The sequence below is a fragment of the Trachinotus anak genome, unplaced genomic scaffold (genome assembly GCF_046630095.1).
Source record: "Trachinotus anak isolate AG129_WGS33_773 ecotype Australia unplaced genomic scaffold, CSIRO_AGI_Tana_v1 ptg000031l, whole genome shotgun sequence".
Classification (NCBI taxonomy): Eukaryota; Metazoa; Chordata; class Actinopteri; order Carangiformes; family Carangidae; genus Trachinotus; species Trachinotus anak.
Genome location: NW_027273882.1, coordinates 2147704 through 2172563, shown reverse-complemented (window position 1 = coordinate 2172563; position 24860 = coordinate 2147704). Strand labels below are relative to the sequence as shown.

Sequence of the window (24860 nt, the reverse complement as noted above, 5' to 3'; positions counted from 1 at the left end):
CCACAAGCTTATAATGGAATCTAATGGAGCACACCTGGGTGCTTTGCCATGCAAGTACAGGTGGGAAATGCAGTTTGAAAATTGTAGCTCCAAGGTCAAAATGTGTGTGACTGCAAAAACTGGGGGTAATTCAAAAGAAGCAGGAAGCAACAGGAAATCAAAACAACATAAATACATGTCAGAAGTGATAAAATGGAGGGAAACATGAGAAAAGCCATCATGAAGTGCAGCTCCTGCAACCTTCAAACACAACAAGTTCCTGCTGTAATAATATCCACATTTAAACCTGCAGGATGGAAAGAGCCTAATGTACGGTGGCCCGGATATTTGTCAACATATGACAAAACACAAACAAATTTAGAAAACATCATCAATACGCAAAACATTCAGCAAATAATCACTACACAACCAAATACACAAACGTTCTGAAAACAGAAGTGTTTCCAGGGCGACACAAAGTGATGAATCTGGCTGAGACGCACTTGTTCAACACTTGAAGTTAAAAAAAGTCTGTTTCCATGTGTTGACCTCTCAGGGCCACCGTACTAATGTGCTTATCCAGTAAAGTTTTGGACACAACAAGCTTTAAGGTGACATCTGGTAGCAATAATGATGTCCCTAACTGGATAGTAGCCACCTGACCATGAAAGCCTAAATAAATAAAAATAAAAACATATGGGTTCTGTGGGTTTGGTATTTAAGTTACCATCTTTGGTAAAGATCCCCTGTTCAGTAACAAAACATTTAGTGGGTTAAAACGCAGTGTGAGCTCAGCACTAAATGTCATCAGTGGCCGTTCATTTGAAATCAATAGACAAGTTAAATTAGTCGAGTAAACAGTAAAATGTCCTTCCTAAGTCATTATGTGCAGCTTCAATTCTGTCTTTATCACACAGGAGTCAAGTTGACTAACATCACATTCACTGAGTCTAAATAAACAACTTATTTTCCTTGCGTCAATTGTAAAGCTGTATGTGTCAAGGCAGTGTAACCCTGCATTTCTAAAGCTGACTTGCTGAGCAGCGTTGGGCAAAACTAGAGAAATATAATTAAAAACTTCTGAAAAATATCAGAGACTCAGCTGGATCTGTGATATCGATGAGGTCACTGTATCAACCAATCTTTCATGCTCTGAAACAAGAAACCTGACCTCATCATAATAACATTTTATATGGGCTGGAGAACATAAATAAAATTCAGGTGCTGTGAGGAACAACACCTGATGCAAAACATAAGAAATTCTGTGAGGATTTTTTGAGATGAGATCAACATGTTTAGAAAAGAAAAAAAGATTTCATGGACTTAACAGAGACAGCAGTAAAGCATCTGTTGATATTAAAGTTTTGCTAATAACTGATCATGTCTCATGCTGTCAAACCTCATTTTCAGCCCATGAAATGTGATATCATTAAATGAGGAGGTGTAAAGTAGAGGCAGGGGTAGCAGGAGGTGCTAAGCAGTGGCTATGGATGGATTATGTTGTAAAACCAATGGGTTTCTACCACATAGACTGTTTATAAGGACTGTATATGGACCCATCCTCCATGACGTCACCCATAGGTTTCTGAAGAGCGGAGTGGGCTGCTCCGCCATTGCCATCTTGGCAGTGCCTGACTCCTCCTAACTCCTGGCTAATCCAAAAACGGGCAAAGAGGTGGGGCGTGTGTGGACTTAGCATAACTTCAACACTTAGTAAACGTGAGTTAAATTAAAATTCACCCCCCGTACAGTTGTCTTGAACAGGGAAATTAGCTCTAGAGAGCAGGCTGCAAACATGATTATTTCTACTGTAAAGTTGGACATTTTAACATGGAAGTACAGTTAGGCCCAGAAATATTTGGACAGTGACACAAGTTTTGTTATTTTAGCTGTTTACAAAAACATATTCAGGATACAATTATATAATCAATATGGGCTTAAAGTGCAGACTCTCAGCTGTGATTTGAGAGTATTAACATCCAAATTGGAGCAAGGGTTTAGGAATTACAGCTCTTTAATACGTAGCCGCCTCTTTTTCAAGGGACCAAAAGTAATTGGACAATTGACTCAGAAGGCTGCAAAAAAAAAAATAACAAGGCTGCATGGGCTCTTCCCTTGTTAACCTGTCATCAATTAAGCAGTTAAAAGGTCTGGAGTTGATTCCAGGTGTGGCGTTTGCATTTGGAAGCTGTTGCTGTGAACACACAACATGCGGTCAAAGGAGCTCTCAATGGAGGTGACACAGACCATCCTGAGGCTGAAAAAAAAGAAGAAATCCATCAGAGAGATAGCAGAAATGTAAGGAGTGGCCAAATCAACAGTTTGGTACATTCTGAGAAAAAAAGAGTGCACTGGTGAGCTTGGGAACTCAAAAAGGCCTGGATGTCCATGGAAGACAACAGTGGTGGATGATCGCAGAATCCTTTCCATGGTGAAGAAAAACCCCTTCACAACATCCACTCAAGTGAAGAACACTCTCCAGGAAGTAGGTGTATCAGTATCTAAGTCTACCATAAAGAGAAGACTTCATGAGAGTAAATACAAAGGATACACCACAAGGTGCAAATCATTAATCAGCCTCAAAAATAGAAAGGCCAGAATTGACAAGAATTGACTTGACCTGAAGAAGCCAGCCCAGTTCTGGAACAGCATTCTTTGGACAGATGAAACTAAGATCAACCTGTACCAGAATGATGGGAAGAAGAAAGTTTGGAGAAGAATTGGAACAGCTCATGATCCAAAGCACACCACATCTTCTGTAAAACATGGTGGAGGCAGTGTGATGGCATAGGCATGCATGGCTTCCAATGGCACTGGGTCACTTGTGTTTATTGATGATGTGACAAAAGACAGAAGCAGCCGGATGAATTCTGAAGTGTATAGGGATATACTTTCTGCTCAGATTCAGCCAAATGCAACAAAGTTGATTGGACGGCGCTTCACAGTACAGATGGACAATGATCCAAAACATACTGCAAAAGCAACCCAGGAGTTTTTTAAAGCAAAGAAGTTGAATATTCTGCAATGGCCGAGTCAATCACCAGATCTCAACCCAATCGAGCATGCATTTCACTTGCTCAAGACAAAACTTAAGGCAGAAAGACCCACAAACAAGCAACAACTGAAGACAGCTGCAGTAAAGGCCTGGCAAAGCATCACAAAGGAGGAAACCCAGCGTTTGGTGATGTCCATGGGTTCCAGACTTCAGGCAGTCATTGCCTGCAAAGGATTCTCAACAAAATATTGAAAAGTAACATTTTACTTAGGGTTATGTTTATTTGTCCAATTACTTTTGAGCCCCTGAAATGAGGAGCGTTTGTATAAAAATAGCTACAATTCCTACATGTTTAATCATATATTTTTGTTCAACCCCTTGAATTAAACCTTAAAGTCTGCACTTCAACTCCGTTGTAGTTGTTTCATTTCAAATCCAATGTGGTGGCATGCTGAGCCCAAATCATGAAGATTGTGTCACTGTGCAGATATTTCTAGGCCTAACTATATATAAGGACTGTCTCACTTTTGGAGCCTGATTCAAGGTACCATTAGAGGAACTGCAGTTTTTGGCACTTCAGTGTTGGCTTCATTTTCCAGCCCTGGAAGTTGCCAATTGGTTTCTACCAAAGCTTGTATTTTTACTATGAAAATCCACCAGTGGTTTATAGTGGGTCCCTGCTTAGCTGCAGCGGAAGGAGAGTATCAAAAACAGGGGACTTTGTACTATAACTTTAGAAGATATACACTTGATTTATCTAACTCAGATGGTTGAAGCCTCATGTTTGCTGTAGATAAACACATTTTTTCTCCCTAAACAGGGACTGTGGCTTTTTGTCCTCATCATTTACACTGAAAAATTAGTTTTTTTTAATTAAGGAATCGTAAAAAGACAAGAACAGAGAATGTACATCCATGCAAAGGTATTGTTGCATGTTGAAAAGTGGTGGGGACATGAAGGTCATGGTCTTCAGCATCTTTGATTTTAGGAAATGTAATGGACATCTATAAGCTATAGTTTACAGATGTCCCCTAAACGCCTCACATGCAGATCAGCCCACTTCATCAGGAACCCCACTTAGAGGGGTTTGTGGCAACATCAGTGCACTGTATAGTGTATTTAAGAGTATGTGAGACCTTCTTGGCCTCAGACCGTAGTTGAGGGCGCAGTGGTTATTTCAGACTAATTCATCGTGGCTCGTAGCTGGGAACAGAAACTTTCCTATGCAGCAGAGAACACAATACACGACTTTCTAACGCTATTATACTGCGACCTGATCTCATCTGGACACTTTACACTCTTTAACTCACTACCTGTAGCATGTACTTTACTGTGGCCGGCTGTGATAACCCTCCACACTGGATGCAGATCTACGTCCTAAACATCTTCTTTTGATCTGTTTTTTTAAGTTTATACCTTCTTGAAAAGCATCTTAGGAAACACGGCGTTTATGTTTGTTTCATGTGTTAATCTGTTTTCATCTATCATAGTTTTTCACAGTGACATGCTTCATATAGGTCGTCATTTGTGTTTCCAGTGCACTTTGCCATTTCTTGATTAATTGAATTTTCAGCCAAGCATAAAAATGTTTTTGCAATATTTCAAGATTTGTAGTGTACAGCTTTTTTCTACTCAGTTTTTTTGTGCACAAACTAAAAAATGTGAGTTTATAAAATGAAGTTTATATCTTCAAAAGTGATTTTTAGTGCAAAATCCTCTTTGTCTTTGTGTCTCTTTGTTGTTGAGCTACAGTGGATTGATAGGAACAAAAAGGAAAAAAAAACTGACTCAGATCTCTGAAGCCTCATTAACTTCTGAATAAGTGAGGAAAACCTGTTTCAGTGTTCATACTGGAACCTGACTAATGTTTTAACACAGACTTGAGAAACTGTGAGTGAACCTGTCCTTTAATATTAGTAGATACAAAGAAAAGGGAGATAGAAGGGAGGTGGAAGAAAACCAGAGTCAAACAAAAGACTGTCAATTTCAGCCATATGTTCTGTTTCTCAGAAGCTCTTTGGGGTGTGTGTGTGTGTGTGTGTGTGTGTGTGTGTGTGTATGTGTGTGAACTTGTTTCAGCTGAGAGCGAGACAGCTGTAGATTAATATCAGCTTCTGACTCGAGTGATGAAGGACAAAAGAAGGGTGGAGAGGTTCTGTCTCTCTCTGTTGCTGTCAGTGCTCAAAAATACACCTTCTCCTGCTTTTTTTTTTTTTAATCTATCTTTACTCTTTTTTGCTCTCTGGAGTCATTTTAAAAAACACCCCTCAACAACAATACCTCTTTTCACAAAGCAGACGTGAGTTAATTCAGCTCTCCAGCATAATAGGAAGCTGTGACGCTGTGCTAATTGTGTGAAACACAGGGCAAAGGTCAAGGACAAGAGCTGCTCTTTAATCAAAGCGGAGAGAGGGAGGAAGTGCACTGATTCATTTATTTCACCAAATTGTTAATATTGTTAGACCTGAATCACACAGTTGAAGCACTGGTCTTTGTACATGCTTTTGCTTCAGGGGGTCTTCTCAGAGTCAATTGATTTTAATATCTACAGCTAATCCAAATATTTCGTCTGAATTTCTTTTTTTTGTTTTTTTTTAAATTCATAATTTTCTAATTTTAGTTTTTGTTATTTGAAAAATTATTGCAAAATGGTTGTTTTGAAATTGAACAGTATCGCAGATTTTAAATGAGAACAGAACAGAACAGAATTTCCGAGAAATAATTTTCACATTAAATGAATTGAACTACATAAATTAATTGTTTTATTTATTCCTCTTCATTTGCTCCATTGTTCTTTAGATTTTATATCTATGACGACCTGTTTGCTGTTGAAGCGATGCAGCTCCTCCACAGGGATCAATAGATTAATTTCATCTCGTCGACATGATCCCACTCATCTCTCTGGTCCCGTCTGCGTCTCTCAAGTCTTCATAGGCTGCTGAGGAATGTGAAGCCTGTTAATTCCTCTGAGCTCCAGAGCAACTTGCTGCCACATTTACTGCACATTAACAACACACTTGTTCCCAGCACTAAAGTAAACCGCCTCGCTCGCACTCCCCGCTCACTCGAGCCACATGCAGAGGAAATCAATTCTAGCTCTGGACTCAGACTCAGAAGATTTCTGAGCTACATCAGCTCTCACACACAAAATCAGAGCTTTAATCCAAATTATGATGATAAACATTAAGTCTTCGCTTTGTTGCTCTACATTTTATTATTGCTGATATTTAACATCACTTTGTGATTTTTCCATTGTGAACATGTTTCAGACTGAAAAATCAAAGATATTCCAGGTTTAAAAATTTAAATTTCTGACTAAAATAACTGTATTCAGAACTTTTATTTCAAACTAGGGGTATCACAATACACCGGCAGTGACACAAACTGCGATATTTAAAAAATGAAATATTTATATTGTGTTAATAATACACATATGATAATATTAGGATGGCAGATATTAGACTTTGTGGATCTTTGTTTATCAGTTCATCTGCCTTTTCATTCTATATTAGGTGTAATTGTTCTTTTTTACAGTTATGGTCACATCACAGACTCTCTCCACCTCCGTGCAGTCATATTTGAATCTAATTCATTTGCCAAAAAAGAGACAAAACTCTCAATAAACAAAGTTAAAGATGAATTTATTATTATTAGTCACAGCTCAGGCTGAGGCTGTGTTTTTACTCCCTTCCCTTATGTTTCCTTGTGTCTTCCCTGTTCTCCTAAGAATACTTTGCCTACACTCCAACCGAGTGTTGTGTCCGCATCTGAGTCCAAATAGTACCTAATGATTACAATTTTTATTACTATTTTAATTTCTATCATGACAACACCGTTATCATGAATTCCTTGTCCACAATAATGGTGCAGTGAAAATTGTGATTGTTACAGCCCCATTTCAAACCTCAAAATCTTTGTCTCCAAACCTGTAAAGCTTGGCAGACACTGTACGTGTTACTTGGTGCAATTGTACTATGAACAGAAAGAAAGAAGAGGCAAAAATAAAACTTTTAGACGACTGGGTCGATGCAGATAATCTGAGAGTTCTTCAGTCACCAATAAAAACTGACAGGTTCACAACTTTGACCTTTGACTTACAACCCACTATTAGTTTTCTTATTATAATCATTTAAAAACTGACTGAATCAAAGTGCTTGTGCGTTTTTACTTTCTTTTACTTTTACTTTCGTACATGAAAAGTCATGAATGGATGGATGGAAGGGTTGTGCTGGTGGGTTGATTTGACAAAAACCTTAATACACAAAATCTTGCCCTGATACAATCCAGTTTCACTTTAGCTAAAAACTGCTGAATTGGTGTTAGGTCAAGAGGCTTAGGTGATAAGAGAAGGTGTACAAAAAAAAAAAAAAAAAGGGAGGAATATAAAAAATTGTAAAAGAAGAAAATCTACCACACAGCCAAACAGCAGCTCTTCTGCACACAGACACATACACATCTTCTTCCCTACTGTCCTGTTGTGTTGCAGGAAAATAAAAGGTTGCAGAAGATTGGTCCTAAAAAACGAATGAGTGAAAGAGTGTCAGATCAAGAGGCTTACAGGAGGACACGTAAATGGAGGAAAGAAGGGAGGAAGAGTGATGCATCCTCCCTCTTAAGATGTCATGGGTGAAAATGAGGCAGCTGCAGGGAGCCTCTCCATCACGAGACCTCGCTGAAGTGGGTTTACGGCTGAAGGAAAGTGTCAGGACTATCAGGGGTGAACTGAAAGTGGGAGAATTTGTTTGTGGCACTTGTGTAGTGGTGTAAAAAATTCTGTGATTCATTTCATTTTTGAAAACACTTGTTGATGTCGAGGTTTTTGTCAGGTTTTTTTCCACCGGAATGTATCGAGAAAATCCATCAAATATTACAGTGTGAGGTTTTTCCTGTATTAAACCAGACCGTGATCTTTCCTTAACCTTAACCAAGTGCTGTGAGCAGGGACGAAGGTTAGGTTGTTTTTTTTTCTGTTTGTTTTTGGAAGCTGCATCTACAGCGATCTGTTTGATGGACACATGCACAAACACACACAGACACACACACCAGACGAACACAGCCAGCGCTGTATCAGAACACTGCCATGTTGTTTTGTTGTTTGGAGTGGGGCGTGTTAAAAGAAATATGATGACAAAGGCTCCTTTTGTTGATTCAACTGTGTTTTTATGACCATTTCTACAGGATTTGCAGCATATTCTACAAGCTTTTTATGCTATAGGTCATTCAGTAGGTTGCAGAGTCACTAGGTTCTGTAAATATAACAATACAACAATTCACTGACATAAAAAAAATTGCTTTTGAGTACTGAAGTATTTCTTTAAAAGCAAGTACTCCAGTGCTTTAAGTAAAAAAAAACGACTGAACGACAACTTTCCCTTGTACTGGAATAATACTTGACAAGGAGGATCCATACTTTGACTCATGTACTGACTGGAGCTGTTAGAGACAGGCTTGAGATAATGATCTGATAATAATCTATACAAATAAAATAGAACATTTAATTAATGATGCTGGAGTCACTACAAGTGGGTACTGTACTGCAAGATCAGACGTTTTGGTGGAAAAAAAATGTCATTATTTATTTATTTATTTATTTAATAAATTCATTCAGATTCTAACATTACCAGGAGCTACATCAGCTCAGGCATTAAGAAAATGATGTAACTGTTTACTGGAATTGTGCCAATAAACATGGCACTGCACTTTGTCTGTATGATATTAATTAAGGATTTTAAAGCAACATTAGTCAATATTTTTATATTAACAATCAATCAAATGACTACATGCAAACGTGAAAGGCATCACTTGTAGCGACGGACTGACAAAGAATAATCACCAACCCCACAGCTTTTACTTTTCTTTTAGCTTCTTTTAGCTCATTGTTTTGGTTTTATGCCACATTTACTATGTGCATCAGTCTCACCTCTCACCGGCCGTGTTTTCAGTGGCAGCCGAACTCTTCTCCACGGCGGCTTGATGCGACGAGTTGAGGCGTGTCTCTGGTCATTTCTGTGGAGCCCCGAGGGAGAAACGTCAATACAACAAACATCATATTACAACTCACAAAATTCTTCGGAGATTCATTGGACATCGCGGCTGATAATAAATATAGCCGATACAGTTTTAAGGGTTTATTTTTATTTGCAGGTTAAAATGAATGAATGAACATAAAAAAATTTAAAAACACACCAATGAAAAATAAAGTATAAGGAGTAAAACCAAAACCAGTTTAAGTGACTGTTAATAGAAGTTTTGGTCTTCCATTTTATTTTATTTCTTATCTTTCTCTACCTTGTTTTATTTTTAAAAAAATGAAGAATAAGTCTTGAGTAAGTTTATAACTTATTGAAAATACAAACAGGACACTTGCAGTTTATGTTGTCAACCGTCAGGAAGTCTGATATGTGCCTGACATTATTTTCATTTTGACATGGCAGCATAAAATGTTTAAAAGAAAAGCCTCCATTTCTACTTTTCAGTCTCAGTGTATATACCTCTGTCCCTCTTGCCCTCCATCCTTCAGTCTATGATCTCTGTAGTCAGAGCAGATCAGAGCTAACTGAGGCTATCAGGTTTCTCCTCCCTGGACGACTGCTCACAGGAGAGACGGAGCGGAACAGCCCTTTAACAAAGCCGAGTGAATCCTCCTGCGCTGTTCTGCAGCATTCCCCACATTTCTACCACGGTTTGCTAGAGCTCCTGTGGCAAGAAGAAAGACACGAGAGGGAAGGAGGGAAAGAGTGATGAACATCTTGTTACAAACAACTCATGGAGAGTGGGAGAAAGAGAGGATGACACACTGACAGAGGATAAAGACCATTTACACCACGAAGCCTTCGGCAATCACAACAAACAACTTAAACATTTTTCCCACTTGCCTTAAAATTCCAGGTTAATGAAATTTTTTATTTTATTTTTTTATTGGCTGAATCTGCTGATCATTTGAAATAAACCATCTGCCATTTGTCATACGTTACATCTCAGTTGTAGTTGAACTTGTAAAATTGGGCCCACACAATTATTTTTTATAATCTTTGCTTTAACTCTTACAATATACACTTTAATCATTCCTGCACAGCCAAAATGTACAGCTCATCATGAGCACAGACGTTGACTGAACTGTCACAACGTGGATCCTCACTTCGGTGGTGGAAATTTACTCAGGACTTTTATTTACTTACTTTACTCAAGTGAAAGGGAAACTGTACATTTTCAGCTACTTTGTACTTCTGCTTCACTTTTTTTGTCTACTTTTTACTCCACTACATTTATTTGATAACTGGGGTTACTAGTTACTTTGCAGATTCAGATTCATAATGCAAAATATCATCAACAAATTAACTATGATTCATTATTTTTATTTAAATGAATTATGGGAAATTCACAAGCTGCCTGTCTGTGTTTATTGAGTAATTAAAATTAGCCCAACCTTTACCAGCTGCTACATAAAAGTGATTGATGTATCATAAATTATTCTGAAGTGGGCTTTATTAGACAACAAGTACTTTTATTTTTTGGTAATATATTTTGATGCTAATTCTTACGTACTTTTAAAATTTTGACCTTACGATTTTCTCCACTGTGATATTGCAACGTTTACTTAAAGGTCCCATAACATTTTTTCCTGGGTTTTATTTAGTGTTGATATCCGTAAGAAGAACCAAATCCATCTCAATGTCTTTTCAAACACAGTGGTAGAAACAGGATTGTTACTCTGTGCAATTCTACTCTGAACAGAAAACAAGAATAAAGACAGAAGAATATGGATGTATCATTGTTGTTAATTAAGTCAGACATTGCTGTAAACTGTTCTCCAGACTGCCAGTATTTATTATGAGTTTCAGTGGCTTTCCAAACCAAATAATCACAACATTTTAGGTAAAAAAAAAAAAAATCACCCAGTATCCACAAGGAAATTTAACTATGAGCAGCTTTAATCAAAAAATATTGGTAGCAGCCTCAGAAACACAGTATCACTCAAGCACTGGCATTCATATGTTTTGATTGTGTGCATGTTGGATTCCCATTACAGAGAAAAACTAAACCAAATGTCGGTGACATTCACCTTTCTGTCTTTTTGCATTTAAAAATGTCAGATGACAACACAAACACTTTGGGCCAAAACTTGCATCAACAAATCCAGTGACAGGCCACATTAAATAAATCATTAAAATATTTGATCTGCTTGTCAGAGCCCACAATGAACCAACCAAATGTGTGCTGCGTTTAGGTGGAGGTACAGAGACGGGTGGAAACACAGCTGTGGTTCTTGTTATCCGGGGTTTCACTGCCAGAACTGTCAGCTGTGGGGTAAAACAAATCCTGGGTCTGAGCGCACACTGACTGAGGTTTGTTTACTTCCCACACACTTGATTTCCATTCATTTCAACTGGAGGAGAAGTGGAAACTGTAACTGAAGTGTGGACAAATTCAGTGGTAGAAGCTCTTTATTTCCACATTATTTTTTATTTCGCACAGTTTTAAAACGAACTGATAAAAAGGTAGAGATACGGTGGTGTTTGTCTTTTATCACTGACACGCTACTTTTCTATCACACTGCTTTCTTTGACACTTAAAACATACATAAGTTTACCTGCTTGGCACGTGTGCATTAGAGAGAGGGACCCCCTTGATTATAGCTGATTAGCATAAAGTTTCAAGATAGAAATCCGCCTTTTACTGATGCATGTGTCAATGGTGTCACCAACAGGGAAGCATCAAGCTACACTGTGTCTGTCTTTTCTGTTTGTGCATGACATTTGGAGACATTATGGAAATGCTTATTGCACTGTTTTCATATACTTGACAAGTTTAAGGATGTTATTTAATTCTTGCTGGAGTAAAGCTGCAAGTTGAGATAGAAAAGTAGAAAAAAGACAGGGAATCAAACTGACCTGAGATGAGGGTAAAAGGGTGAAGGGGAGCTTGAATACATGAATCTGAAGATGAAAGAATATTTTTACCACTTCTGCTAAGTCAACTGGTGATTTAACATATTTTCTCTAAGTGTCACTTCAAGTGCACGCTAAGCCTTTATGTGGTCAGATTTAACACCGATGTGCCAGCTATGCCATGCAGTTCGTCTGTTGCTGCTCCCCATGCCATTGCTTAATTCTTAATGTTGCAACAGGACAGGCCAACGCTGGACAGAATCTCCATTAACATTCAAGGCTCTCGACCTCTGACCGTGACAGAATCTAAAAAATCCTTCATGCACTGTCCATCACTTCAATTCACTTTCTTTAAACTGTACTGGTGCTATACAGGAGGCGTCAGCCACTGCCAGCATTCAGGTAAGTTTAGGTCAGTGAGTTTTAATTATCGTAGACAAAACCCTGTACAGATCTTAACAAGTTCCAAGTAAGAATAAACTGTCAAGATATGTAAATTACTGGAATCATCTTTTAAGATCTTATGTCAGTTAAGTCATGTGTCCAGTACTGTGACTTTTTTTTTGGTTTTGTAGATGGCACTCGTTTTTTGTCTTTAGTGTCCATCACTGATCTCCATATTATTGTTCTGCAAAGAAACTAAGAACATATAAGCCCATCAGAGCAACAATGCATTCCTAAATAGATAAGAGCTTTCCTGAATTCTTTAATGAATGTTAGACAGTAGCAAAACAAATCAGCACTCAAAGTATTTTCTCTTTCCAAGTTTATCTCAACATGAAAGCAGCCAGCCACTCGTCTCCCAGCTCAGCTGTCTGTATATTTCTTGGAGGCAGTGAAAGCTTGGCCTCTGCTGCGCCTGAAACTCTGCCAGCGTTGCACTGACAAGTCTTATCTTGGACGATAGATGGATCCCATCAATTGCTGTGATTTTATTTTTAAGAAGACAGATGCCTGGGCTGCGGCGCTGCCACAACAGTGAGCTGAGAGAACGAAACACAAACACAAGATACAAGCCGGACTGTCGAGTCCACTGCTGCTCTGAGGAATGTGTGTGTGTGTGTGTGTGTGTGTGTGTGTGTGTGTGTGTGTGTGTGTGGAGGATCTGCAGAGTCTTCTACAATAGTTGGATTAAGTATCACCTCTTTCAAATGTCAACAGAGCCTCACACACTCACTCACACACACACACACACTTGAACAGAGAGCTCTCCGTGTCTCAGCCTGGACCTCCGGACTACTGGGAGGTAACGCTAAACAAACACTGACTTACCTGGACAGGTAACCTGAGAGGAGATCCACCTTGAACCCCCTTTCCTCCATAACCCTCCACCCCTCACCACCACCCCATTTCCTGCCTGAGTCCCACAGGCATTAGCAAGCACCACTGGGCCTCAGGGTGTCTGTGTGTGTTGTTAATGGAGCTGAGGACCAAACAGGTAAAGAGGGAAGGAGGGAAAGAGGAGGGGATGAAGAGTGATTGGTGAGGTGTGAATCTGGTTGGACAGGTGATCTATGGCCACAGTGAAAAGAGGAAAAAAAAAAAAACGTCAGGTAAAAGAAGGAGTTTAAAAGGATTTCTAACTTAGATGGGGGCAGGAGTAGCCCAAAGGTTAGAGATCAGAGGATCATTGGTTCAAATCCCACAAATCCCACAAACCGCAAAGAATGTTTGAGTTAGGAATTAAAAACTTTAATCTTAAAAGAAATTACAGCTGTGTATATTCTGGATTTTTAAAAAGGTGCATTAGTCTGGGTTTAAATGTAAAAACATGTTGAGATTTCCACCTTGTGAAACACATAAGATATCAACTTAAAAAGTGTTTTCGCATCAGCCTAAGTAAAGTTTCAGCACTTCACAGGAGCAGGAAGAAGAGTTAAAAAAAGAAGGTGCTGGAGCACATACTGTGGATGTTTTTTTTTGTGTGTCTCTATTGGTGGGTGTGACTGAAATGACATCCTTCATTTAAATGCTGCTGAATAATCATCACATTCATCTTGTCCACCTTAGATTTGTTTCGCATCTATCCATTCCTCCCTTATCTTTATCCACTGATCCTACAGGGCTGCAGGGGAATCCCTGCTCGCATTGGGTGGGGGGGGGGTTACATCCTGCACAGATCACTGCTGAATCAGGGCACCAGAGTATTTGGAAAATAAATTATTAGCTGGGGAACACGGGTAGGCCTAAATACAAAATTACCTTTATATACACCTAAACTGTGTCACCAGATTTCCTCTCTAGGAAATGTAATCGCTGGCTGGATTATAGTGAGAGTCAACTTTTTTTTTTTTTATTATTCATGAAGCACTACATTTATTCATGACAGCACATTTACCAGGAAGTAGTTTTGTGGTTGGCGGGTGTACGAGACAAGGTTTGCCTCCAGAGTCCTGTCCACGGTTTAGTTTACACCAGAAAAGCACTTTGTTTAAGGTTAGAGAAACATCATGGCATATGACTTCTAATGTGACATTTTGACACATGACAGTAGAAGGAAAAAATAAAAAAAGTAAGATTAACGATGGCTGAATTCCATTAAGCTGCTTGAGTTTCAGGGTCCTGGTATTGTGCATGCTGGTTCACTGTCATGGCTGTTATTAATGTTATTAGTAATGCATGTTGTTTTCCTTCTATGACAAGTCAGTGTCTGCTGTGAAAGAGGCCTTTCCATCCTGCTTGGCCTCTCGTGCCGCCTCCCCACACTGACGACAAGCAATGAAAGTCTAACGTAACACAGCTGTGCTTTGAGGATAAATGATTTCTAACCAGTTAAACCTAGTGTTGTTTAACTGTTACGGATAACCAGCCTTGTGTCTTTAGTTATACAGAAATGAAGTCACTGGTTTTAATTCAGAACAGTCCATCAACTACTACAAACAGATTTTATGCTGAAATGACAGCAAAACATACTTTGTGTTTAGCATTTGTCACCATGCTGGCCTGAAGAACGTTTTGTATGACACCTCTTTGCCGTGACAAAACAAACTGAGAGCCTGAGCACGGTAACCTGACACCTTCTGTCTGAAAACACTGCAACAGTCACTGGTTTAGATACAGAGTATTCACAAGTGTTCAGACCCCTTCACTTTCCTCATGTTTTGTCATGTTGCAGCCTTATGTTAAAATCTTTCAAACTCATGTTTCCCCTCATCAATCTAGACCCAGTGCCCCATAATGACAAAGTAAAAACAGAGTTCTAGACATTTTTTGCAAATTTATTTTAAAAAAAAAGGAAAAACTGAAACATCAAATTGAGATAAGTTTTCAGACACTTTACTCAGTTCTTAGTTGAAGCACCTTTAGCAGCAGTTACAGCCTTGAGTCTTCTTGGGGAGGACGTGACAAGCTGTGCACACCTGGATTTTGGGGTTTCCTGCCGTTCTTCTCTGCAGATCCTCCATCAGGTTGGATGGGGACGTCAGTGCACAGCCATCTCCAGGTCTCTCCAGAGATGATCGCCTGGGTTCAGGAGTCAGGACTCTTGGCTGCGTGCTTAGAGTCATGGTCCTGTTGGAAGGGAAACCTTCAGTTCAGTCTGAGGTCCTAAGCACTGGAGCAGGTTTTCATTGAGGTTTTTCTCTGTATTTTTCTATGTTCAGCTTTCCCTCAACACTGACCACTCTCTCTGCCCCTGCTGCTGCTGATGCCCAAGCATGACGCTGCCGCCACCATGCTTCACCATTGGGATGGGCAGGTGAAGACCGGTGCCTGGTTTCATCCAGACATAATGTTGAGAACTGAAGTCAAACAGTTCAATGTTGTTTTCATCAGACCAGAGAATCTTGTTCCTCACAGTCTCAGAGTCCTTTAGGTGCTTTTTTACAAACTTGCACTGAGGAGATATTTCTATTTGGCCCCTCTGTCATAAAGCCCAGATTGTTTCAGGTTGTCCTTCTGGTAGTTTCTCTCATCTTCACACAGGATCTCTGGAGCTCAGCCAGAGTGATCAACAGGTTCTTGGTCGCCTTCTTTACCAAACCCCTTCTCCACTGATTGCTCACTTTGGCCGGGTGACCAGCTCTAGGAAGGGTCCTGGTTGTTCCAAATTTCTTCCATTTAAGAATGATAGAGGCCGCTGTGCTCTCGGGAACCTTCACTCCAGCAGAATTTTTTTTTTGTATCCTTCCCCAAATCTGTACCTCAACACAATCCTGTCTCTGAGCTCTGCAGGCAGTCTCTTCTTCCTCGTGGTTTCTGCTCTGATGCATTGTCAGCTGTAAGACCTTGTATAGACAGGTGTGTGTCCAATCAGCTGAACTGACCACAGGTAGACTCCAACCAAGGTGTAGAAACATCTCAAAGATGATCAAGAGAAATGGGATGCACCAATGTGATATTTCAGTTTTTCCTTTTTAATTCATTTGCAAAAATTTCTAAAACTCTGTATTTGCTTTGTCATTATGGGGTAACAGGTGTAGATTGATGAGGGAAAAAATGAATTTAAATGATTTTAACAAAACACTTCAACACAACAAAATGTGAAAAAAAAGTGAATGGGTCTAAAGACTTCCTGAAGTTTTCCAAATTAAAATACCCATGTAAAGTAGAAGTAGGTTACTAAATACTAATGTATTTAAGAGCCAAGTCACAGGATTGGATATTAGCAAAAAAACAAATAAATAAAAATTCTGAAACTGTGCAGCTGATGTTTTTATCATTTGAGACATTATGACAGTTATTTACCACGTGAGTCTGAACACAGTACGCCAACCACATTCTGCCTCCATCAACCCAGACCTGAAGTCGCGCGGTGGACTCCAGCCTCGGAGTCTCTGCGTGTGGACTGTGGGAGAACAGGTGGGCATAGTTTCTGTCAAACAGAGAGAGATTGATGGAGTGGGTTAGAGCAGTGGCCGGGGGTATTCTCTTACAGTAATGGCAGAGACAGAGACAGCTGGACTCAGTACATTGGACTCTGTGTGTGCATGTGTGCATATGTGCATATTTGTGCAGCTCTGTATATGTGCCCGTCTATATGGAGATGCATTGTGTTCTTCCTGAAACAACAGAGGATATGAAGCCGTGAGGAGAGGGTGAGGCAGCTGAGTGAGGTGAAGAATATTCTGTATCAATTTATTTTTGGGGGATTTTATCAGATAATAGGAATCTACAATGTTTGAATGTATTTTTGAAACATTTATTCTTATAATTACTTGATATTTTAAAAATTCCTTTAAAATATATTTTATTATGGTAGGTTCCAAAAAGAAGAGAACTTCACACATTAAGTGCACACAACTATTTCACCCACAGTGGGTACAAAGCCAGGAAACAGTGTTACATTGTTCATTTTTGAGATTTAATGTCTTAATTTTCTCTGAGACCTTTCATTCTTTCTGTCGTCTTGAAAGAATGTGAAACCTGATGACTTTGGTGACCTCTTGAGGCCTTTGGTGGTAACTTTAAGCAACCAACACTTACAAATCTGACATTTGTAAATAAATGATTATACGAAACAATAAATCAAATCAATAAAGACCAGCAACATATATTAATACTAACATTAAAAAAGTTAGTCCAAATCAGACCACAGTTTGAGTCTAATGTAGAAATTTGACTTTACTGAGTCAACGAATGTTTTGTTTTGAGACAGAAGATAAAATGCCACAGTTTTTACATTTACATGATTAAGTTGAGACAGTTTCATCCTCTTTTATTGTTGAATTTTTGAATGTATCTATATTTAGAATATAACAAAAAGGTAAATGGGAAAACTGTGGCACTGCTAAGTCCAGTGCATTAATAATTATATTTGAAGGCTTATCTTTTGGGACTTAATAGAAAACTATTTGATCGTAAAAGTTAGATAAAAAAAAAAACTGTATTAAGCAAAAACATACTGATGTTTTGTTTAATGAAATTACTATTTGGTCTTTCCCTTTGCATATTTCTTAATCATTTTCTATGACTGAAACAATTTCTGGAGACCTGTCCTCTCAAGAAGCAGCTATAGTAAAAAAAAAAAAGAAAAAAAAAAAAGGCCAGAGCAATGGAGGGATGAGGCTGGGGTGGATGAATGGACTGTGGTAAATGTTGGACTTTAACACAGGAGGTCATTGTTTGTTTTTGTGTATCTAATTGTGAGCTCGTGTTTGCGTTTTTTTGTTTTTTTTCTAAAAGCCACGATTGTACCTACACCTTAACAAAGTGTTTGAGATTGTAGCCGTGATCTTTTCCTAGAACTAACCAAGGCACAGACAAATTATATCGTCCTGCAGACAGGGGCGCCAAGTCAGAAAACAAGAGCACCTCCGTTTACTGTGTTTGGTGAGTCTTATCCTCTCAAAACAGCACACACATTTCTGTTTTACACTCAGACGTAGAAATTATGCCAATTCCCCAAATGTGTTTGCACATCAGTTTAAACTGATCTACTCTGATTTGAAAATCCAGGTATTTTAAAGTACAAACTGAACATTTTAAGTTTTGGCTGTAATTTTGTCACATCTTCTCCAACAGTTTCTTAAATCATTTGAAGCTGTGGAACAGGGAATATCTTACTTCTCCAACCAACACTGACAGAGGTTTCTGTGACAAGCATTCACCCAAAGAGGAAACATTTTCATTTCCAGTCAAGAGGACTGAGGGGTACCACTCATATCTGATAATAACATGAGTTTGACACAATGATGCTAACCTGTTTAGCATTTTTATCCATTCACTTCACTTTTTTAGCCAGCAGACAAAGCAGTCAAACGGTGAACCAGATGTGAGACGTGCAGGGTCGAAAGCATGGTTTTGCTCTATTTTTCACATCCGTGTACAACAATTGTAAAATCCATGAGTGCACAAAGCATAAAATACCTGTACTGTGTGTAGTGTGTTTAATCACACATCCTTCAAAAACACAGTGCTGCACAATGGTCCAGTCAAGGGCAAGTCATTTAAGCAATGCTTTAATCAAAGGAAAAATGCACTCAATTTAAGGAACAATGTTTTTTTTTGTGTGTGTGCTGCACAGTTTATAACAGTCACCTCTAATATCCCGTCATAATAACGCCATCGTTTTGTGTCCATCTGACGGGACCTTCTGCCCAATGTTGCTGTAATTGAAAACACACAAAGGGACGGCATTTTGAAGAAGCAATAAATGAGGTTTTTCTTGTCCCTAATAAAAAATGACCATGATATTTTTTTGGGGGTTTGATCAGGTTGTTAGAGGAAAAACTCTAAATGATTACATGGTCAGGTGGTGAGAATTCTTCTTCTCAGACTAGCAGATAATAACGTATTATTATTATTATTATTATTATTATTATTAATATTGCTATTATTTCTATAATTGGACTTATTTAGAGAGCTCATCACACTGTTTAGGAAACTTAGGAAAGCATAAGCATATGAAAAAGTCAAGAAATATATTTGTCAGATTGATACACAGAATAAAGGCAGGATGCAAATACAGAAAAGCTGTTACTCTCAGAAAACAAAAGGAATTTTGTTGGTTTATTGACCTGGAAACCTCTATTGTGTTATAACATTTGTGTTTTTGTTTTTTTTTTTTCTCTAGAAGATTTTGCAGTGTTTATGTATTTGCTTGTTTTCTTTCACAGCTCTTTATGCCGCATACGTGTTGTCAAATTGGCAACATATTTTTTTCACTTTGTTTTCCTGTATTTTTAAGCATAAACTATGAGAGAAACTAGAGAATTATAAAAAATATAAAGATAATACAGCAGCATCATATTCCTATAACCCCACACACAACAACCCACCTCCAACTCCTCAGGGTGAATACAGTATAAAAAGCAGTAACAAATAATAAGAATTCAGAGCATATTAGCAGTTAATACTGAGAGTTCCTACCAGAAAGTGATCAACCAACACAAGGACACAAAATAAGCAAAAAGAGTTTAAAAGTAGAGGCACTAGTGTCCTCCAGTGTCATCCTTCACTATGTTTTCCACAAGTGGGCAAGTGCATGTGTGGTGTACACCAAGAGAACAGTATAGGTCTGAATGCTTGACCCTTACAGTGAGGGGATCCGGTGGCTCTGTTATTCCGTGGGGGGGTGGGGGTATTTGCTGGCATGGTTTGGGTTCACTTGCCCCTTTAGAGGAAAAGGTCACTGCAGATCAGTACAATGTTGTTCTCATTTGATGCAACCTTTCTTTCCTAATGGGAGTGTTCTCCGCCCAGGACGACAGTGCCCATCCAGCCACAACATGTTCAGACAGCGCTCTCCACCACCATCATTAAAGGACCAAATGAGGAAGTATCTTTGGGAGGAATGGTGTTCATCCCTCCTATAGAGATCCAGAGACTCAGTGCCAAGGAGCACTGAAGCTGTTTATCAAATGCCTGTTTGAGGTGAGGCGATTTATTACTAATCCCTTGGAAATAATCAAACAGAACTCACATTTGTGGGTATTTGGCATTTCATCCACTCTGGACTCAAAGCGGTGCTGCCCTTCCTCTGGGAGTGTGGTTTGTTGGGGGGCTTTATAACCCACCCTCTCTTAAGGATAATAGGGTTGGATTGACACTTGATGTGGCGGACCCTCCATGCAAACAGAGTGAGAGTGGGTAAGGGGAAGATGAGGTGGCCAGATTTGGAATTGGGCCTTTGTGTTGGTTTTTCCTTAAATTTCTCACCTGTCTGAACCTCCTGATAGTTTTTTGAAAATGTGCATATTAAAAAAGATCATCACTCATAATTGTCTTTACATAATCAACAGAGATTTGAAACCTGATTTTTGTGGAGTTTTCTTTATCAAATTTGAATTAAGTCTTACTGTGATTTCAGGGGACATTTGGTGGCTTTGAGATCAACTGTTTTTGATCATAATTTCAGGGTTTTTCTTTCTCATATCAAACAATTATTCTGTTTTCAGCTTTTAACAGCTATGATTTACTTGCTCTCCACAGTGTTTTACCAATAAAAATTGATTTATATGTCTTGTCAGTAAGACATATTGGGTATTAATTCATTTAACTGTCTTTTCATGTCTGCAAATGAGCAGGACAGAAGAGGAAAAAAAGAGCAAGGGCTTCAAAAACATTCAATCCTGTAATGAATGACTCTTAAAGTATTTGTATGTGCTCACCAGTTAATCTTGTCCATGTGCAGTCTGTATTACTACAACTAATAATACACTGAGTGGATGTTGAGTTTTTGCTTGACCTTACTTTAAAAAGGACTGTCTGTGTAAATTCAAAATGTGCCACAATGGCAGCACATTTACACAGATGATAAGTGTAAAGAAAAAGGAAGAGAAACATAAAAGACATTTAAACTTATTAAAAAAACATCCAGCTGTAATATATTGTGTACAACAGGAATTAAGGATTTTTTTCCCTTATTTTTTGTCACACAAAACAAAAACGACATGAAACACTAAGCGATGCAGCCGAAGAAAGCAGCCATTCTTCGCTTTTTAAGAAGAAAGGGACATCTCTAAATTGAGGTCTGACAGTGGGATATTGATTGTGCAGCGAACCTTGGACTCCACAGACCCTACACTTCTCCCTCGCCATCTCTATGTGAGGTATTGTTGAGGATTGACCTTCAACTTGCAAGAACATAGAAGAAAACCAATACACTTAGTCTCTCAGTGAAACAACAAGATATGTTATTATAGGTGGAAAAAAAGGATGATTATTTCTTCAAACATCCGTCTGCTTTTATTTAGAAAAAGGAAAAGGAAATATGAGGTTAAATTGTGACTTAACGGTTATTTAAGCTGAAGAGTCCATTAAAAGTTAATTTGAAAGACTGTTCATTCAGTCACTGAATCTATTTTTGCAGACCATTTCAAACAAGGATGCCAAGGTAGGGTCACAGATTTAAGCAAGTGGATTTACACAAAAATACTGAAAAAATACTACAAAATTAATTTTGTAGCATCAGCTTTGCGATGTAGTAGTTGGGCCAGACATGTTCTGCTTTGGTCACATTGTTTAAAGACAACCTGTGGAGATTTCCAACAAAAAACATCACAATTAGTGTCTGTTAACACAATGCATGTGTATGAGGGGCTGTACAGGACGTACTATATTCTAGGCCCCTCATATACTTAGATTCTCTCTCATATGTGTATGCGTGTTAATGTGAAAGAGAGAATACATTTACAGCATGTGAAAGGATAATGCATGTATGTGAGAGGCCCAGACTATATTACTTCCTGTACGGCCCTTCAAGGAAAAAAGATGTGTATTAGCACTATTATTGATCAAAACTCTACTCTGTACCTTTAGTCAATAATGTATCTTAAAAGGTTCTGGGTTTTTCGTCAGCTTTGTGATTAAAAATCTTCTGCCAGCGGTCAGTCATATGTAATTCAGGATTTTTATTCCCTCAGGGCAAAGCTTCAAAACGACTGTCTAACCTTACTGCACAGTTCCCATAATGCAATTCAAATGTATATATTTCAAGTTCCTTCCTGAATGATAAATGTTTTTAGCGTTAAAAATGTGTGATCTCTGAACCTCAACCGAGGTTACTCAAGACTCAGACTTGAAAGAAGAACGGGTGACTTTACATAGTGCTTAAGGTAAAGATTTGGGCTAATTTAGCTAATACTCCAGTCACCTGTGAATGTGTGTGAATGTTCAAATGGTGACATTTCCTTTTAAAGTTGCAGTTTAATTCCCAGAAGTCATGATGAACATGTTTAGGAGACCTGTCTGTGCATGGTGATCAGTGGTGAGTCCACTGCTCTGAGTGCTCATTTAAAGACGTTACAATAATATTTTGGGGTATTTAGCTTCCATATTTATTTGTACTTCTGGCTGAAATCGATGGATTATTTATCTCACCAACCACAATTATTGTCCATATATATATATATTTTTTTTTACCCATATTTTACTTAAATGTGTCTTATGTTTCACTTTATATTATTATAATTACATATTTTTTATTATATGTTCAACAATGGAGCTTTACCATGACTGACCAACAAAATGACAAACTCATTCTGCAGTTTACAGACTTATCCTATAAGCCCTCGATTAAAGTTTGTGATGTAACATTTTCTCTTCCATCAAGGATCATATTGTAAATGCTTTTAATATGTTATAAATAAAGTAGGTCAGTGCCAAGCCCTGTCATATAACCATGCCAGTTTGGGGTTTTTTTTGTTTTATTTTGTTTCATTCATTCTGAAGAGACAGATTGTTGACACCTCACCTTTTGAAGGAGGAAGGACAAATGTCATGATCAAAATTTTGACACTACCTCATTGACTTCAACAGTGCCCCCATTTGTCTTCACTTTCTTTTCATGTGCAGCAACAACAAGGTGTCTTTTGTTGGCATTATCCACCTCTCCCCCACTGTTACTTCAGGTTAAGTTGGAGAGGTCATGGAATATTTTTTTAAGTGCGTCTCCTTAAAGTTGGTGATCAACAGCACCCCCTGCTGGTCATTGACATTTGTTCAGATTTAGTTCAAGTGAACCAAAGACAGTATATATGTGTAGAAATACAAAGCATACAATGCAAATATATGGAAGTATGTCAAAACTGTACTATGTTCTTGAGTAAATATTTTTACTAGACTGGAGTTGCAACTAATAATTATTTTAATTTGCAATGAATTTGTTATTTTCCTGATTAATTGGTTACCTTTTTGGCCTGAAATGAGTGAAAAATGCCCATCACAAATTCCAATAACCTGAGCTGGTGTCTTCAGAGGTTTTGTTTTGACTGACCATCAGTCCAAAACCCAAAGATATCTACTTTACTGTGATTATAAATACAATGAAATACTGTAAATCTTCACATTTTAAAGGCTGCAACAAAGTATAGTCGGGCATTTTTGCTTGAAAAACTACTTAAATTTTTTTTTATCAATTATCAAAATATTTGGTGATTAATAAAGAGGAGACGACAGAGCAAGATGGGGGATGCTAGTTGTTTAATAGAACAGAAATGTTCTTGTGTTTAATGTGCCCATTGTTACCTCATTTGAATGTTTGAGCTTCACTGAGCAGAAAGATGTATGTGCTGTTTTCACATTCAATTTTTTTTATTGCCTCACCATAAATCTGATTTAAAGACATGTGCATATGAGTGGGATTTTGTGACATCACAAATATTTTGGAAGCCAACTGAGGTTTGCAAACAAACGTGATGTGGAAATTTGAAGCATCTAGACAAACACTTGAACACAAACAACATGAACAATATTTGCATATTCAGAAATTTTGGAATTTTTAAAGAGAGGTAGAAGATGTAATTTAAATTTTTTTTAACCAAACTTCAATTATTATTATTGTTATTCAAAGCTGAGTTTTTGAATGAGTCTGTTGGGTCTTTAAAATTTTGCCTCTTTTTATCTTATTTGTGACACTATTTATCATTTTTTAAATGTTTTAAGTGAAGCCCTCCAAATTCCAGAGCAAAGTGTATTATAACTATATTGTCTTCATTTATTAGCAGATGTACATGATTACAAATCTGTGAATGAACAACAAGTTTCATAATGCAGCTTCCTCAGGTTCATTCACTGCATGATCAGAAACAGTAGTACAAGAATAGTGTCATAATTTACACTTTTGAAGGAGGGGGATCTCACGCAGCCTTCCAGAGGATCCTTCACAGACACAAACTCCACCTTATCTTTAACTTAGCTGAAAATTTGACTGAAAACTGACCTGAAATTGAAGATTTTTTATAAAAACTACACAATTGAACAGTAGTCACTCTGCCCCACCGCACACTGAACAGTCTAAAGTAGGTTATTTTGTAATCATATGTTTGCAGTTCAGGGCATGGGTCCCTTTTAGCTGAAGATTAACTGTATATATTGATCTCATTTGATCTAGATCACATAGTATTCACCAGCACAATGAAAATCATGTCTGTAATACATTATGATGTTACTACGCACAGACATAAATTAACTTTAAAGATACCCCTGATTAAGCAGCCTTATACCGCTACTATAATTACATGTTTAACACCACACAGGACATTTATGAATACCAAAGAGGAACGTACAAAGAATTGGCATGTTGATAAGACAACAGAAAAGGTCACATGATATCAAAT

General features: G+C 38.1%; 1 long non-coding RNA gene across 5 annotated transcripts in view; it reads right to left on the bottom strand.

Moving 5' to 3' along the window:
- Positions 1–5177: 5177 nt before the first annotated feature.
- LOC139612498 (uncharacterized) overlaps positions 5178–24860 on the bottom strand; it is a 28013-nt gene continuing 8330 nt past the window's right edge. For 2 of the 5 annotated variants that reach the window (XR_011686559.1, XR_011686560.1), the window contains exons 2-6: positions 18841–18908; positions 16549–16675; positions 9466–9670; positions 8895–8980; positions 5178–5912 (exon numbers count right to left, since the gene is read on the bottom strand). This is a non-coding gene — a long non-coding RNA (uncharacterized lncRNA). The remainder of the gene's footprint in view (positions 5913–8894; positions 8981–9465; positions 9671–16548; positions 16676–18840; positions 18909–24860) is intronic. The other 3 variants (XR_011686557.1, XR_011686558.1, XR_011686561.1) reach the window with 2 other exon arrangements.